Raw genomic sequence first — 16,242 nt, 5'->3', positions numbered from 1 at the left:
ACAGTGCCGCAACTAAAGGATCCCGCATGCCGCACCTGACACCCAGCGCAGCCAAAATGTATAAACAAATTAAAAAAAAATTTTTTTAAATAAATAAATAAACAAATAAACCTCGAGACCTTGGATTAGGCAATGGTTTCTTAGATATAACACCAAAAGCATAAGTCGCAAAAGAAAAAAAATAGAAAAATTGGTCTTCGTCAAAATTAAAAACATTTGTGTTTCAAAGTACACATCAAGAAAGTGAAAAGATAGGGACTTCCCTGGTGGCACCGTGGTTAAGAATCTGCCTGCCAATGCAGGGGACATGGGTTTGATCCCTGGTCTGGGAAGATCCCACATGCCGTGGAGCAACTAATCCCGTAAGCCGCAACTACTGAGCACAAGCACCACAACTACTGAAGCCCGCACACTCTAGGGCCCACATGCCACAACTACTGAGCCCGCGTGCTGCAACTACTGGAGCCTGCGTGCCTAGAGCCTATGCTCCGAAACAAGAGAAGCCTCCGCAATGAGAATCCTGTGCATTGCAACAAAGAGTAGCCCCCGCTCGCCACAACTAGAGAAAGCCCACACACAGTAATGAAGACCTAATGCAACCAAAAAATAAATAAAATTAAAAAAAAAGAAAAGAAACTGAAAAGATAACCTACAGAATGGGAGAAAATATTTGCAAGTCATATATATGATAAGGGACTTATAAGTTAACAATAAAAAGACAAACAACCCAATTTAAAAATGGGCCAATGAGACTCCCCCTCACGAGAGCACCAGATTCACAACTAACTGCTGAACAATCATCGAAAGGAAGACGCTGGAACTCACCATAAAAGATACCCCACATCCAAAGACAAAGGAGAAGCCACAGTGAGACGGTAGGAGGGGCGCAATCACAATAAAATCAAATCCTGTAACTGCTGGGGGGGTGACTTACAAACTAGAGAACACTTATACCACAGAAGTCCACCAACTGGAGTGAAGGTTCTCAGCCCCACGTCAGGGGTCCCAACCAGGGGGTCTGGCAATGGGAGGAAGAATTCCTAGAGGATCAGACTTTGAAGGCTAATGGGATTCAATTGCAGGACTTTGACAGGACTGCAGGAAACAGAAACTCCACTCTTGGAGGGCACACACAAAGTAGTGTGAGCTTCAGGACCCAGGGGAAGGAACAGTGACCCCATAAGAGACTGAACCAGACCTACCTGCTAGTGTTGGAGGGTCTCCTGCTGAGGCGGGAGGTGGCTGTGGCTCACCGTGAGGACAAGGACACTGGCAGCAGAAGTTCTGGGAAGTACTCCTTGGCATGAGCCCTCCCAGAGTCCGCCATTAGCCCCACCAAAGAGCCCGGGTAGGCTCCAGTGTTGGGTCACCTCAGGCCAAACCAACCAACTGGGAGGGAACCCAGACCCACCTATTAGCAGACAAGCAGATTAAAGTTTTACTGAGCTCTGTCCACCAGAGCAACACCCAGATCTACCACCACCAGTCCCTCCCATCAGGAAACTTGCACAAGCCTCTTAGCTCCATCCAACGTAGGGCAGACAGTAGAAGCAAGAAGAGCTACAATCCTGCCGCCTGTGGAACAAAACCCACATTCACAGAAAGATAGACAAGATGAAAAGGCAGAGGGCTATGTACCAGATAAAGGAACAAGATAAAACCCCAGAAAAACAACTAATTGAAGTGGAGATAGGCAATCTTCCAGAAAAAGAATTCAGAATGATAGTGAAGATGATCCAGGACCTCGGAAAAAGAATGGACGCAAAGATCGAGAAGATGCAAGAAATGTTTAACAAAGACCTAGAAGAATTAAAGAACAGATACCAGAAGAATTAAAGAACAGAGATGAAAAATACAATAACTGAAATGAAAAATACACTAGAAGGAATCAATAGCAGAATAACTGAGGCAGAAGAACAGATAAGTGACCTGGAAGACAGAATGGTGGAATTCACTGCCATGGAACAGAATAAAGAAAAAAGAACGAGAAGAAATGAAGACAGCCTAAGAGATCTCTGGGACAACATTAAACACAACAACATTCGCATTATAGGGGTCCCAGAAGGAGAAGAGAGAGAGAAAGGACCCGAGAAAATATTTGAAGAGATTATAGTCGAAAACTTCCCTAACATGGGAAAGGAAATAGCCACCCAAGTCCAGGAAGTGCAGAGAGTACCAGGCAGGATAAATCCAAGGAGAAACACACCGAGACACAGAGTAATCAAATTGACAAAAATTAAAGACAAAGAAAAATGATTGAAAGCAACAAGGGAAAAACAACAAATAACATACAAGGGAACTCCCATATGTTAACAGCTTATCTCTCAGCAGAAACTCTACAAGCCAGAAGGGAGTGGCATGATACATTTAAAGTGATGAAAGGGAAGAACCTACAACCAAGATTACTCTACCTGGCAAAGATCTCATTCAGATTTGACGGAAAAGCTAAGAGAATTCAGCACCACCAAACTAGCTCTACAACAAATGCTAAAGGAACTTCTCTAAGTGGGAAACACAAGAGAAGAAAAGGACCTACAAAAACAAACCCATAACAATTAAGAAAATGGTAATAGGAACATACATATCGATAATTACCTTAAATGTGAATGGATTAAATGCTCCAACCAAAAGACACAGGCTCGCTGAATGGATACAAAATCAAGACCCATATATATGCTGTCTACAAGAGACCCACCTCAGACCTAGGGACACATATAGACTGAAAGTGAGGAGATGGAAAAAGATATTCCATGCAAATGGAAATCAAAAAAAAGCTGGAGTAGCAATACTCATATCAGATAAAATAGACTTTAAAATAAAGAATGTTACAAGATGGGCTTCCCTGGTGGCACAGTGGTTGAGAGTCTGCCTGCTAATGCAGGGGACATGGGTTCGAGCCCTGGTCTGGGAGGATCCCACATGCCGTGGAGCAACTAGGCCCGTGAGCCACAACTACTCAGCCTGTGCATCTGGAGCCTGTGCTCCGCAACAAGAGAGGCCGCAATAGTGAGAGGCCTGTGCACCACGATGAAGAGTGACCCCCGCTTGCCACAACTAGAGAAAGCCCTCGCACAGAAACGAAGACCCCACAGCAAAAATTAATTAATTAATTAATAAACTCCTACCCCCAACATCTTCTTTAAAAAACAAAAAAGAATGTTACAAAAGACAAGGAAGGACACTACATAATGAATGATCAAGGGATCAATCCAAGAAGAAGATATAACAATTATAAATATATATGCACCCAACATAGGAGCACCTCAATACATAAGGCAACAGCTAACAGCTATAAAAGAGGAAATCGACAGTAACATAATAATAGTGGGTAACTTTAACAGCTCACTTATACCAATGGACAGATCATCCAAACAGAAAATTAATAAGGAAACACAATCTTTAAATGACACAATAGACCAGATAGATTTATTTGATATCTATAGGACATTCCATCCCAAAACAGCAGATTACAATTTCTTCTCAAGCGTGCACGGAACATTCTCCAGGATAGATCACATCTTGGGCCACAAATCAAGCCTCAGTAAATTTAAGAAAATTGAAATCATATCAAGCATCTTTTCTCACCATAACGCTATGAGATTAGAAATCAATTACAGGGAGAAAAACATAAAAAACATAAATACATGTAGTCTAAACAGTACATTCTAAATAACCAAGAGATCACTGAAGAAAACAAAGAGGAAATAAAAAAATACCTAGAGACAAATTACAACGAAAACACAAAGATCCAAAACCTATGGGATGCAGCAAAAGCAGTTCTAAGAGTGAAGTTTATAGCAATACAAGCCTACCTCAAGAAACAAGAAAAATCTCAAATAAACAATCTAACCTTACAGCTAAAGGAACTAGAGAAAGAAGAACAAACAAAACCCAAAGTTAGTGGAAGGAAAGAAATCATAATGATCAGAGCAGAAATAAATGAAACAGAAACAAAGAAAACAATAGCAAGGATCAATAAAACTAAAAGTTGGTTTTTTGAGAAGATAAACAAAATTAATAAACCATTAACCAGACTCATCAAGAAAAAGAGGGAGAGGGCTCAAATCAATAAAATTAGAAATGAAAAAAAGAAAAGTTACAACAGACACTGCAGAAATACAAAGCATCCTAAGAGACTACTACAAGCAACTCTATGCCAATAAAATGGACAACCTGGAAGAAATGGACAAATTCTTAGAAAGGCAAAATCTTCCAAGACTGAACCAGGAAGAAATAGAAAATATGAACAGACCAATCACAAGTAATGAAATTAAAACTGTGATTAAAAATATTCCAACAAACAAAAGTCCAGGACAAGATGCCTTCGCAGGTGAATTTTAACAAACATTTAGAGAAGAGCTAACACCCATCCTTCTCAAACTCTTCCAAAAAACTGCAGAGGAAGGCACACTCCCAGACTCATTCTATGAGGCCACCATCACCCTGATACCAAAACCAGACAAAGATACTACAAAAAAAGAAAATTACAGACCAATATCACTGATGAACATAGATGTAAAAATCCTCAACAAAATACTAGCAAAGAGAATCCAACAGCACATTAAAAAGATCATACACCATGATCAAGTGGGATTTACCCTAGGGATTCAAGGATTCTTCAATATACACAAATCAATCAATGTGATACACCATATTAACAAATTGAAGAATAAAAACCATATGATGATCTCAATAGATGCAGAAAAAGCTTCTGACAAAATTCAACACCCATTTATGATAAAATCTCTCCAGAAAGCGGGCATAGAGGGAACCTACCTCAACATTATAAAGGCCAGATATGACAAACCACAGAAAACATCATTCTCAATGGTGAAAAACTGAAACCATTTCCTCTAAGATGAGGAAAAAGACAAGGATGTCCACTCTTACCACTGTTATTCAACACAGTTTTGGAAGTCCTAGCCACAGCAATCAGAGAAGAAAAAGAAATAAAAGGAATAGAAATTGGAAAAGAAGAAGTAAAACTGTCACTGTTTGCAGATAACATGATACTATACATGGAGAATCCTAAAGATGCCACCAGAAAACTACTAGAGCTAATCAATGAATTTGGTAAAGTTGCAGGATACAAAATTAATGCACAGAAATCTCTTGCATTCCTATACACTAATGATGAAAAATCTGAAAGAGAAATTAAGGAAACACTCCCATTTACCATTGCAACAAAAAGAATAAAATACCTAGGAATAAACCTACCTAGGGAGACAAAAGACCTGTATGCAGAAAAGTATAAGACACTGATGAAAGAAATTAAAGATGATACAAACAGGTGGAGAGATATACCATGTTCTTGGATTGGAAGAATCAATATTGTGAAAATGACTATACTACCCAAATCAATCAACAGATTCAATGCAATCCCTATCAAATTACCAATGGTATTTTATTTACAGAACTAGAACAAAATATCTTTTTTTTAAACATCTTTATTGGAGTATAATTGCTTTACAGTGGTGTGTTAGTTTCTGCTTTATAACAAAGTGAATCAGCTATACATATATATATGTCCCCATATCTCTTCCATCTTGCGTCTGCCTCCCTCCCACCCTCCCTATCCCACCCCTCTAGGTCATCACAAAGCACTGAGCTGATCTGCCTGTGCTATGCGGTTGCTTCCCACTAGCTATTTATTTTAGGTTTGGTAATATATATATGTCCATGCTATTCTCTCACTTTGTCCCAGCTTACCGTTCCTCCCCCCCATATCCTCAAGTCCATTCTCTAGTAGGTCTGTGTCTTAAAAAAATCTTAAAATTTATATGGAGACACAAAAGACCCCGAATAGTTAAAGCAGTCTTGAGGGAAAAAAATGGAGCTGGAGGAATCAGACTTCCTGACTTTAGACTATACTACAAAGCTACACTAATCAAGACAATATGGACTTCCCTGGTGGCACAGTGGTTAAGAATCCCCCTGTCAATGCAGGGGACACGGGTTTGAGCCCTGGTCCGGGAAGATCCCAGATGCCTCGGAGCAACTAAGCCCGTGAGCCACAACTACTGAGCCTGTGCTCTAGAGCCCGTGCTCCACAACGAGAAGCCACCGCAATGAGAAAGAGTAGCCCCCGCTCGCCACTACTAGAGAAAGCTGGTGCGCAGCAATGAAGATCCAACACAGTGAAAAATAAATAAACAAATGAATAAATTTTTTAAAACAAGACAACATGGTACTGGCACAAAAAAAAGAAATATCGATCAATGGAACAGGATAAAAAGCCCAGAGATAAAACCACGCACCTACGGTCAACTAATCTATAACAAAAGAGGCAAGGATATACAATGGAGAAAAGACAGCCTCTTCAATAAGTGGTGCTGGGAAAACTGGACAGCTACATGTTAAAGAATGAAATTAGAACACTCCCTAACACCATACACAAAAGTAAACTCAAAATAGATTAGAGACCTAAATGTAAAACTGGACACTATAAAAAAAAAAAAAGAGGAAAACATAGGAAGAACACTCTTTGACATAAATCACAGCAAGATCTTTTTTCATCCACCTCCTAGAGTAATGGAAATAAAAACAAAAATAAACAAATGGGGCCTAATGAAAATTAAAAGCTTTTGCAAAGCAAAGGAGACTACAAACAAGATGAAAAGACAACCCTCAGAATGGGAGAAAATATTTGCAAGTGAATCAACAAAGGATTAATCTCCAAAATATATAAACAGCTCATGCAGCTCAATATTAAAAAAACAAACAACCCAATCAAAAAACGGGCAGAAGACCTAAATAGACATTTCTCCAAAGAAGACATACAGATGGCCAAGAAGCACATGAAAAGCTGCTCAACATCACTAATTATTAGAGAAATGTAAATCAAAACTGCAATGAGGTATCATCTCACACCAGTTAGAATGGCCATCATCAGAAAATCTACAAACAACAAATGTTGGAGAGGGTGTGGAGAAAAGGGAACCCTCTTGCACTGTTGGTGGGAATGTAAATTGATACAGCCACTATGGAGAACAGTATGGAGGTTCCTTAAAAAACTAAAAATAGAATTACCATATGACCCAGCAGTCTCACTACTGGGCATATACCCAGAGAAAACCATAATTCAAAAAGACACATGCACTCCAGTGTTCATTGCAGCACTATTTACAATAGCCAGGTCATGGAAGCAACCTAAATGCCCAACGACAGATGAATGGATAAAGAAGATGTGGTACATATATACAATGGAATATTACTCACCCATAGAAAGGAATGAAATTGGGTCATTTGTAGAGACGCGGATGGATCTAGAGACTGTCATACAGAGTGAAGTAAGTCAGAAAGAGAAAAGCAAATATCGTATATTAATGCATATATGTGGAACCTACAAAAATGGTACAGATGAACCGGTTTGCAGGACAGAAATAGAGACACAGATGCAGAGAACAAACGTATGGACACCAAGGGGGGAAAGTGGCGGGGGTGGTGGTGGTGGTGTGATGAATTGGGCGACTGGGATTTACATGTATACAGTAATATGTATAAAATGGATAACTAACAAGAACCTGCTGTATAAAAAAAAAAATAAAATTCAAAAAAATAAAAATGGGCCAATGATCTGAATGGATACGTCTCCAAAGAAGATATACAGATAGCCAATAAACACACGAAAAGATATTCAATATCACGTCACTAAGGAAATACAAATCAAAATGTCAGTAAGATGCCACTTCACAGCCACTAAGATGACTAAAAAAAGATAGACAATAACAAGGGTATAGAAAAACTGGAACCTTCATACATTGTTGATGGTATTACAAAATGGTGCAGCCACTTTGGAAAACTGATCGTTCTTCAAAATGTCAGAGTTACCATATGACTCCCAAGAGAATCTTTATCTATATCTATCTATATCTATATTTATATCTATATATGCCCAATGGAATTGAAAACATACAAAAATTTGTACTGGTGTTCACTGTAGTAGTATTCATAAAAGTCAGAAAGTAGAATCAATCCAAATGTCCAACAACTGATGGGTAAACAAAATATGATATATCCATACAATGAAATATTATTTGGCCGTAAAAGGGAATGAAGTTCTGATACATGCTACAGCATGGATGAATGAGCCTTGATATATTAGGCTAAGTGAAAGAAGCCAGACATAAAAAGCCTTACCTTCCATTTAAATGAAACATCTAGGATAAGCAAATGCACAGAGACAGAAAGAGGAGTGGTTGCTAGGGTTGAAAGGCGGGACTGGGAGTGACTGCCATTGAGTGTGATGTTTCTTTCTGGGGTAATGAAAGGTTGCACTACTCTGTGAATATACTAAAAATCGCTGAATTGTAACATTTTAAAAGGGTGAATTTTATGTTATGTGATTTATGTTTCAATAAATCTGTCATTAAAAATAAAGGGAAAATATTTGGAACACAAATAACAAAGGGTTAATTTCCTAAAATAAGAATTTTTACAATAAGAAAAAAGCAAACCCACTAGAAAAAATGAGCAAAGTGCATAAAAAGACAGCTTATGAAAAAAAAAAAATCATTTTTTTGGCGATGTGGCTTGTGAGATATTTCCCCAACCAGGGATCAAACCCAGGCCCCCAGCAATGGAAGAACGGAGTCCTAACCACTGGACTCCCAGGGAATTCCCGAAAAATGATTTTAAACATCCAAAATTCAACCTTACAATAAGCAAGAGGCAAATGAAAACAAGACTTCAGCAAAGTGACACAAAAGAGAAATGTTATCACATGAGGATGTGGAGAAATAGGCACTGTACACTATTGTGGGCGTGTAAACTGCAATATCGTCTTTAAAGGGATGTAAATAAAATAAACTTAAAACACACTTTGACTTAGCAATTCCACTTTTAAGATTTCATGAGTTCTAGTCTCACATGAACACAAAATATGTACAGGGGTACTCCATGCAAGGCTGTCCATAACTGCACAAGAACAGAAGCAGCCTAAGAGCTAACTAAATAAATCATGGTGTAACCATACAATATGCTACTATAGAGCCCCTAAAACGAATCAGATTTATATGTATTGATAAGGAACAAATATCAAGATATACTGTGGAGTAAAAAAAGGTATAATACTTCATGTACAATGTGATACTCTTGGTTTAAAAAAGAAAAAAGACAGGGGAGATACACACATACAGAATATGTTGCCTCAGAAGAAGGGACTGGGGACTTGAGAAACAGAAAGTGGGAAGGAGATACACATTTCACTGTTCCATACGATTTGAATTTTAAACTTGTACTAGTATCACTTATTACAGATTCTATATTGAAAGCATACATAAACAAGTAACACAATTTGTAAATGACAGGGATAGAGTAGGATTAGTTAGTTTAGAAATCCCACTAGGGGATTAAAGAGAGAAAGGGAATTTTAAGGGAGTTTGGGAGACTGATGTAAGCTAATGACCACTCAAGAAAAGAATCCAGTAACCTAGCAACAGTCCACACTATCTTGAAGGAAGACCAGGTGCATCCAAACACCAGACACACTCAAGCCACAAATCCTGGTAGTTACAACACAAGACAATAGATATGGGGTCTGAATCTTGTTACATGAAGTCAGGGAGTTAATGATCCTTGAAGAGTAGCATTTCTGCATGTAGCCAAGACAGGAATATAGATGAAAGGGGAAAGAAACTAGGTGAGAGGGGACATTATACAAAAACTTGAGATGGATTACCATATCTTAGTATAATTTACCACCCTTTTGCTAATATACATATGATTTAAATAGCGCCAAGGCAGTCCGGGTTAGACCAGATAGGGTCAAAGGAGGAACCGATGATGTAAGCCTTGACGTCTGCCCAAGACTGAGGAAGAAGGTGGTGTTCTCCTCTCCCCACTTTTTCTTTGATTATAAAAATATAGCCCTCTTTGTTCTCAGGGCTGTGCTCCCCTGCTGTCCAGCTCGTATCTCTCACAAGCCTCCTATGCTAATAAACTCACTCTTCACCTGCCACTTTGCCTCACGCTGAATTCTCTGAGCTTCAGTAAGTCCTGACACCAGGTGAGCAGTTTCAACTAAAATACAGTGGGTTCGAGTCCCCACCTAAGTCAGGGATTGTGGGTTCAATTCCCAATGTGAGGTGCAGGGGGGTTGGAGTCCTGGTCTGAGTTTTGGTTGGGTCCCACCCAAGAAGGAGTGCAGTTTCATAAAGAACCTGTATTTTTGAATCCTGCCTAGGAAAGCGTCTCCTCTCCCTGGCAAGTTTACTCAACAGCCTCCTCAGATGGTGTAAACGGACTGGTGCTGGAAGAGCTACCCCACGAACACTCCCTGTAGTGCTGGGTTTTCAGCCCCGTACTATTCGGCTGTAGAGCTATATACAGTTTGGTGAATGCTGTTTAAGGCTTGTGAAGCACAGTAAGTGAAGAGAACGATCACCATAAATAAAACATAAACTTGCTAACGTTTACTGAGTACAAGTAAGCTTTTCCCATGCATTTACTCATGTATGCTCACCACGATCCTGTGAAGTAGGTATTATTTTATCTTAGAGATGAAGAAACTGGCTCAGAGAAAGTAGTGATTTGATTAATGTCCCTCAGCCGGCCTCTAGATAATCTAACGTGAGTTTGGAATCTGCTGGATTCCGTCAAACCACAAGTGAGAGGAAGGGGCAGGACTAGAAGCCAGGACTCTCAACTCCAGGTCCAGGGTGCTTCCATTGCCCCACACTGCCTCGGAAGAGTGGAGAAAGGCCTCCGGGGCCACGCAGACAAGACCCCTGTCATCCGGCCTGCGGGACCCGCACCTCCCACCTGGCTTCCGGGATGCGGCCAGCCCCCGGACGCACCCACCCGGGGACCTGCTTCCCGGCATCCTCCCCGCGCGACCGCTCACTTCCGGTCCTAAGTAGGCCCAAGCAGAAGCATCACCTGCCTGGCACCCTGCTCTTGGGAAACGCTATCCGCCGGGATTCCCAGCTCTACGCCCTTGTCCCATTGCCGCCCCCGCCTTCTGTCAACACAGCCCCCTTACCTGCCCTGCGCCCCCCACCCCGCCGTCCCAGGCCCCCAGCTGATGACCGCCCTCACCTCCTCTCTCTTCGCCTGCCACGGCCTTTTACAAACGCGGCCAAACTGTTCTCTGTAACGACAGTCGTTATTGGTCAGAGCCGCCCACGCGCGGCGAGAGCCCGCCCACCTCAGCTAGCGTTGTCTGACGGGAGTTGTAGTTTCCTCCTCCTGGAGGCGGCTGACAATTGGGGAATCCCGTGGTGGAATCTCCGCCTACCTGGCGGTAGTACTACTTAGGTTCTTTGCTGTGGAAAGAGTGCTTCTGGCCAACCCTGCTGGTACTGGAAGGCACAGACAACTCTAGGGCTGGTCATGACTGTTTCAGGCCTGAGTGAGTCCTATTTCTGAGTAGAATTCCATTGGTCATTGATGCAAAAATCAACTTAGATTTTCTACATTATTAGCAGATGCCGGCTGTGATTTAGTGTTTTGTCAAGGGGATCTTGTCCACCAAAGTATTTGCTGCTTCTATCACTTGTGTGTTTGCATCAAGTTATCTTTTTCTCCCTTAATTATACTCTGACATATTACTTGAACGTTTTCCCGTATTAGGCGTTGGAATTGGGTTCTGGTATGACCTAGTTTTGGTCCTTGGAATCGCACAGAATAAGTCTAATAAATAAGTCTAATCAAATAAATAAATTTGTGCTCCTGAGTACAAATATGTTAAGGGTGAGGCCTGTGTGTGTGTGTTGGAAAACTCTGGAATGAGATTTCCTGCACCTTTAGCTTTCATCCTGATACTTATTAGTGGTGGCACTGTGGGCTGGTTGCCTGAGAACCGTCAACGGAAATAATAAAAATATTTAAAATAAAAAAAAATGTGAGAGCTGTGAGTTTCAGTTTTATTCAGGGACTTACTTAGGACTATAGTCAGGGAGACAACCTCTCAGATAGCTTTGAAGAAGTGATCTGAAGAGGTATGGGGAGAGGTTAGTACATCTGTGATTTTGGAGAAGGGGTATGTGTAATCAAGCACACAGCTTGGTAGAAGATTGCTGCTGGTCACAAGGCACAGATAATGATTTCAGTGTTTTTCTAAGTATGGGAAGATGCAAGAAACTGGGTTCATAAAATCTCCCGAAAATATCTATATGAAGTCCTATTCTGCCAGTTTTCCCAGAGCATGGAGTGCCCCATTTCTGATCTCCACCCTGAACTCCTTTCAGGGTGTGTTGAAGGTCAGTGACTGCAGTGGCTAATGACTTAATCCTTGTTGAGCCAGAAGGTGAGTGACATTCTTTAGCTGGTAGAACCGTAGTCTTCTCAACTGTTAATAAGAGAAGTGGTCCCTTTCATGATTAAGGTTTGCTATGTTGTTTCTTAAACTGGAGGTAGGGGGAGACGGGCACATTTTTTTCCAGAAAATTTTTCCAATTTTGTCTTTCCATTTCAATTATAAGGTTTTAAGTGATCATCAGTATATCCTGTATCATCTAGATGATCACCTAGTAATACTGTGGGGTTTCAATGCCTGGTTGTGTTTATGATTGTATAAGTACCAAGTGATTATCTAAAGCAGTTGTTCTCAACTGGTAGCACTGCTACACATCTAGTAGATGCCATGGAAGATCCTGCAATGCACAGGACAGCCCTTACAACAAAGAATTATCTGGACCAAAATGTCAGTAGTGCCACAATTGAGAGACCCTGTTGTAAAGAGTGTTTAAATTTTTTTCAGTGGAATTGCCCAAATGTGTCCTAAGAGATCTGTGGGTTTTCTGCTGAGACACATTATCTGTTCCAGCCAGAAAGGAAGCTATCAAGCAACCCCATTCTAAAAGAGGTTTCTTTCTTCCAAGCCAGACACTCAGGGTTCTTCCATTCCTCCTTCAAAGAAGGGTCTTTGAAGAAACATTGCCATCATCGAAGTCCTTTCTGAGCCCTCTTCTCATAAATAGGATTCTCAGAATTGCACAATATTCTCAAGTTATGGTTCATTATGGTATGTTAATTTTCAGTATGTTAATATTTTTTACCCACTTTACTTAATTCTCTCATTGTTTTTTTTGTTTTTAATATATATAGACTATTTTTTTAAAGTTTATTTTTGTCCGCGTCGGGTCTCAGTTGCAGCACGCAGACTTTCTAGTGGCACACAGGCTCCAGAGTGTGCAGGCTCTGTAGTTTGTGGTGCGTGGGCTCAGTTGCCCCGTGGCATGTGGGATCTTAGTTCCCCAACCAGGGATCAAACCCACATCCCCTGCATTGGAAGGCGGATTCTTAACCACTGGACCACCAGGGAAGTCCCTGCCCATTAATTTCTAACCTTTCTTTTCTAATATAAGCATTTAAGGGTATACATTACTTTCAAAGGGCCATTTTATTTGCATTCCACAAATTTTGATAGACAATATTTTTATTTTCTTTAAATTTTAAATAATTTAAAATTTTCACTATGGCATCTTCTTTGACTCATAAGTTATTTATACATGCGTTTTCGTAACTGATTTCTAACCTAACTTCTTTATGGTCAGAAAACATGATAGGGTACTTTTTTTGATCTCATAGAAACTCTGCTTTATTTATTTATTTGTTAATAGATGAATAATAGCTTCTGATATTTAAAGGCATTTCCAATAAAAAGGATTTGTGTGGTATTGGCACATTAGAACAATTATTCACAGTTCTTTGATTTTTGCCAATTGGCAATAATTATTCTTCAACTTCCCTTACCCTTCTAACTCCTGTGACCTTTAAAAACCAATATTTTCTTAAGTATTCCATGTGTGCTTGAGAACAGATGTGTATATATTTTCTTTGCTATTAATTTGGCTACATCAGCTTCATTTAGGGTTTCCTGGTATATATCTTTCTGCATACTTTTGTTTTGGATGTTGCTTCTAAGCAGTGCATCTAGATTTTAAAAATCCAATTAGACAATCTCTTTTATTAGCTTAGTACATGTATTATGCTTGTTAATCCATTTGGAATTATTTCTACCATCTAAGATTGGTTTGTCTGGCTTTCTCTGTTTCTTTTCTTCTTCTGCCTTCTTTTGGATTTTTTTGTTACCTCCTCTTTTGGGAAGTTATATGCTCTATTTTTATTATTTTAGTGACGATCCTTTACATTTTAACTCAAGGCCAAAGCTAATACATTTTTCTGCTATTCTCCTGAAAAAAAATACAGTGATCTTAGAACACTTTAACCACCTCCTGTCATATATATTATTATCCAGTATTTTATTTTAGTTCTCCCTTAGAAGAAGGCACTATTATTGTTGCTTTAGATTAAACTACATATGTATAAATTTCTTTGCTTACCATTTCTTTTTGCAGCTCAGACGTTTGTTTGGGGATTTTTTTCTCCCTGAAATATACGCTTTAGAAGTTCATTTAGTATTGGATTTATTGTTGGCAAATTCTCTTGGCTTTTCTTTTTCTATTTCATCCTCATTCTTGTATGATTGCTTTAAGTTGGTTGTTTCTTTCAGCACATTGAAGATACCCCTCTGAATTCTGGCCCATCGTCTTGCTGTTGAAACATTTGATGTCAATCTAATTGTCATATCATTGTAGTAGTCTTTTTTCTCCCCCTCTCTGCTGCTTTTAAAATCTGTCTTTGATAATCTGCAATTTGACTATATATGTAAGCATGGACTTCATTTTATTTATCTTCCTTGGGATTCATTGTGGATCTTGTCTGAGAATTCCTACCCTTCAATAATTCGGGAAAATTCTGAGCCCTATCTCTTCGAATACTTCCCATCCCAAATTGTTTTCTCTCTTTATGGAACTCCAGTTTAAATATATTTTAGATTTCCCATTCTATTCTCCATGCTCTCTTCATATTTTCTACCTCTTTGTCTCTGCACTGTTGTACTGTTCCAATTCACAGATGTCTTCAGCTGTATCTAATTTGGTTTTGCCAGTCCATTGAATTTTTAATTTTAGCTTTTGTGTTTTTAATTTCTACAGGATCTATTAGTTTCTTTAAAAATTCTGCCTAATCATTCAATAGTTACTTCTTGCTCATATTTTTACTGCATCTTTTACTTCTAAAGACATATGATATATAGTTATCACATATTCAACATGTGATTATTATAATGTCTTAAAGTCCTTGGAGGTCAAATGGACAAAGGATACAGACAGGTCACAGAAAAGAAACACAAACAGCCAACTATCATGGGAACAAATCACTAACTTTACTTACAATTAGGGAAATAAAAGAGATCATTTTACATGCATCAGATTGGCAAAAATAAAGGCTTAATAACAACCAGCACTGGTAAAAGTAGGGGGGCAAACGAGAGCTTTCGGACATTATTGGTTGGAGTGTAAAATGGTACAGCTTTTAAGAGCTGTACCATTATAACTGTACCATTATAAAGAGCTGTACGTTATAAAGTACCAATATAATTTGACAATATATATCATACAGTTTTTGCAATTTACATTCTTTAATCCATCATTCAATTGAGTATCCTAGAAAAACAGTACACACATGCACACAAACGCATTCTTTAACTGTTGTTCCGATTTTCTATGTAAAACGGAGGTGAATGTTTTTTGTTGTGTATTTCCGAATGAAGAGTGGGGTTGTTTTTTTGGTGGTCATTTACTTATCTTTGTGATTTATTCATAGTTTATTGTATTGAGATTTTAAAAAATTATTGCTTTTTAAAACCCATCTCCTCTTTCCTCTCTCCTTCCGTCTATAGCCCACTTAATCGGGAAGGCAGAGGCTGCACTAGTTAACTATCCCCACCTCCCACTCCTTTACAGTCCACATTTTGCTCCTACTTCTTCACTGAAAATGATTTTTTTTTTTTTTTTTGCGGTACGCAGGCCTCTCACTGTTGTGGCCTCTCCCGCTGCGGAGCACAGGCTCCGGACGCGCAGGCTCAGCGGCCATGGCTCACGGGCCCAGCCGCTCCGCGGCATGTGGGATCTTCCCAAACCGGGACACGAACCCGTGTCCGCTGCATTGGCAGGCGGACTCTCAACCACTGCGCCACCAGGGAAGCCCAAAATGCTCATTTTTAAAGTCACCAATTACTTCCTCATTGCTAAATCTAGTGGACTTTTTTTCACAACTTGTATTTTTCCCCTCTGCCAAATTTGACTCTTCACTACTTGAATGTTTTCCTCCTTGATTTCTGCAACATCATGGACCCGCAGTATTTCTCCCACCTGTCTGGCAGCTCTTCATCATTCTCCTCTGCAAGCTTCTCTGTCTCTGTCCCCTTCAATACTGATAGACCTAAGAGTTCTGTCC

Source organism: Delphinus delphis, chromosome 12 (assembly GCF_949987515.2).
Source record: "Delphinus delphis chromosome 12, mDelDel1.2, whole genome shotgun sequence".
NCBI classification, from domain to species: domain Eukaryota; kingdom Metazoa; phylum Chordata; class Mammalia; order Artiodactyla; family Delphinidae; genus Delphinus; species Delphinus delphis.
The sequence above is the reverse complement of the archived record's forward strand: the minus strand, read 5'-3'. Positions refer to the sequence as shown.